Source organism: Marmota flaviventris, chromosome 9 (assembly GCF_047511675.1).
Source record: "Marmota flaviventris isolate mMarFla1 chromosome 9, mMarFla1.hap1, whole genome shotgun sequence".
Lineage (NCBI taxonomy): Eukaryota > Metazoa > Chordata > Mammalia > Rodentia > Sciuridae > Marmota > Marmota flaviventris.
This window is the reverse complement of record NC_092506.1, coordinates 17,673,883-17,677,162: the sequence shown is the minus strand read 5'-3', so window position 1 is coordinate 17,677,162 and position 3,280 is coordinate 17,673,883. Positions and strand designations below refer to the sequence as shown.

At 32.5% G+C, this 3,280-nt stretch overlaps 1 pseudogene; it reads left to right on the top strand.

Annotated features, from left to right (window-relative positions):
• Window positions 1-220: 220 nt before the first annotated feature.
• Window positions 221-1,137, top strand: LOC114084370 (olfactory receptor 4P4-like; annotated as a pseudogene).
• Window positions 1,138-3,280: the final 2,143 nt, after the last annotated feature.

Genomic DNA, 3,280 nt, shown 5'->3' with positions numbered 1-3,280 from the left:
CTGAAAATATTTTTAGAAACTATTAGAGAAATAAGTTATAAAGACCAAGAAAAAATATAATTAATACATTGGTTTATGAATTAACTAACTTATGTAATTTGTTAGACTGGATCCCAGGACTTGATGATAGTGTTTACATGATTGTGATCCTATTGCAAAGGCTTTTCTCCAAATTCATTTTGCCACAGGTACTCAGATGTTTGCACAAAGCATGAAATATATGGAAAGTCAGAGAAACGTATCAGAATTCATTCTCATGGGCCTTTCTTTTGACCATAACATACAAATATTTTGTCTCGTGTTCTTCTTATTTTGTTATATTGCCATCTTGGTGGGAAACCTTCTGATCCTCATCTCTATTGGCTGCAGTTCTCTTTTTCACCAACCCATGTACTATTTCTTCAGTCACCTATCTTCTATGGACATCTACTATACGTCCTGTAGACACGCAAACTGATTGGTGACTAGCTAGTGGGAAGAAACACCATCTCCTATGGCAACTGCATGTTGCAGGTCTTTGCCATGCACTTCTTTGGACTGATTGAAATAGTCATCCTGACAGCCATGGCCTTTGATCGCTATGTTGCCATCTGCAAACCTCTGCACTACATGACTGTCATGAGAAGAACTAAGTGCAATTTCTTGATCTTGGCTGCTTGGGCTGGTAGAGCTGCCCACTCCTTTCCCCAGTTCTCTATGATAATTAGGTTACCCTTCTGTGGCCCCAATAAAATTGATCACTACTATTGTGACATTTTTCCTTTGCTGCGAGTTGCCTGTACTGACACCTACATCACTGGTGTTCTTATGGTTGCCAATTCAGGACTGATTCCCTTGGTAGTATTTGTTCTCTTGTTTGGGTCTTATATCATTATTTTATTAACACTAAGAAATCACTCAGCAGAGGGGAGACACAAAGCCCTCTCTACTTGTGGGTCTCATATCACTGTGGTTACTTTATTTTTTGGACCTTCTATATTTGCCTACCTTAGACCTCCTACCACTTTCCCTGCTCTGTTTTATACCACTATTGCTCCTATGTTCAATCCCCTCATCTAAACCTTGTGGAACACAGAGATGAAAAAGGTCATGAGAAAAGTTTGGTGTCAAAAGGCATTTTTAGAAGAAAACAATTGATTTGTACTATTTAATGTGCAACCAAATGTATGCAACCATAAACTTTTACTGTATTCAAGGGGCACTATTGGTTTTCAAATTATTGAAGAAAAAATCATTTGTTGATAAATGTCAAGAGATTAGAATCTGAAGTGATACCAACAAAAGGACAATTCTACCTGTAAGACTGAAATCAAGTAAGGAAATATATATACATACATATAGGTACACCTGCATGATATTCTAGTTTAAAGGAAGGGAGACTTTGTCATATAATCAATTCTGTTATCATTTTTTATATTTTGAGGTTAAAAGTGTTTTCAGAAATTAAAATAATTCTTATTATTGATTTATTATCTGATACAATGCCAATGCAATATTCCATGATGGCATTCTGAAATCAATTATGTAATGAAAGATACCAGAAAATTTCATATGAAATGTAAATAAGAAACAGTGGTTTGTGTTTCTCTTAAGTTACAATGCCTCTACTACAACCAAATATCATAGGCAGGGAAACATTTTAAAGAGTTAAATTTAGCACACATTAGAGATACATGCATATTCATGTTTATTCCATAACAATTGTCAATAGCCAAACTATGGAACCAGCCTAGGTGTCCATAAATTGATGAATGCCTAAAGAACATATGGTATGTACGTACAACAGAGTCTTACTGAACCATAAAGAAGACAAATTTGTGTAATATTCAGGAAAATTAATGGAATTGGAGACCATAATTTTGAGCAAAATATGCCAGACTCAGGAGAAAATTGTTGTGTGTTCCTTCATACGTATAGGTTGGAGGGAAAAAAACTGGAAGGAGAGTACTGTGAGAATAGATGTATGACCAGTATGGTGGAGTGAGGGGATTAGAAGAGGGAGGTCAAGATTATAGGGACAACAAATGGGCTTGAAATTGATTTAATTTTGTTTTATATATATGTTAACATGACACATGAAAACCATCATTCTGTATAATTGAGATGCACCAATTTAAAAAAAATCAGACCGATGAGCAGTAATTTTTACTTTATGTTGTTTACTAAATTAAATGTAGTTGAATATAGAAGGACAAGATGAATAATTAATAGATATTATCCCTTTCCAGTAGAGCTGCATTATTGAGTGGCTCCAAGACTCTTCATTTGGGGGAAGACTGCATGTCAGCTTCTCCTTATACAGAGACAAGAAACAAGAGAAATGGACTCAATTGCCATTGTAGATAAATAAAGACAAATGATATCAAATAAATTTTTCTGGAGCATAATTCTTTTTTGTATGTGTTTTTTCTTTCCTTTATATTTTAGAAAACCAATAACAAAAATACTGGGATATGAGACAGTAAAAACCTACCAATATGGATAAGGAGAAAAGATAACAATTGTAAATATTGTGAAAGGTAGACTTTGAAGAGAGATTTCCAAAAGAACCAGAGAAAAAGTAAAAATAATTTTTAAACTATCATAGAGAAAATATCTCTAAGTGAAATAGGAGAAGGTAAATAGCCAAAATATTAACAATTTATTTTTAAAATGTAATGATTATTTTAACATGTAAATGCAGTAAAATTTCAAAATATGATCAACAGTAATGCAGTTTAGAAGGAGAGGCAATGAAATAAACATGATATGGAAGGCACACTGTACCAATTTATATTGGAAAATAATTATATAAATTATATTTTTTCATAAATCATAAATAAAAATTTATATTTTCCAGATTAGATCATTCTCTAATACCAAACAGTAGAAGACAATATAACAATGCCTACAGGTTTCAGGATAAAAAGGCTGACAGCAAAATGTATTATTCTTAGTCCTTGTCTTATCTTTTATGAATTCAGAAAATGACACCTTCATATTCATTTTACTTCATAATTTACCCAACTCCATGTTCTTTTTGATCATAAATTCTCCATATTTTTCTCCTAAAAGCAATTTCAAAATAAATATGATGAATCTCTGTAAAATCTGAAGGGTCAGTTGAAACCCAGATGAATGAAACATTTCTTATTCATAATTATTTCTAAAGTGATATTTTTGGATATTGATCAACACAACTAGACATAATACTGTATTTATAGACATACTGTTTTGTGATTTTTCTTTTCAAAGTTCTTCTTCATCTATTTTTAAATTTGAAACCTAGAACTCTATGGAG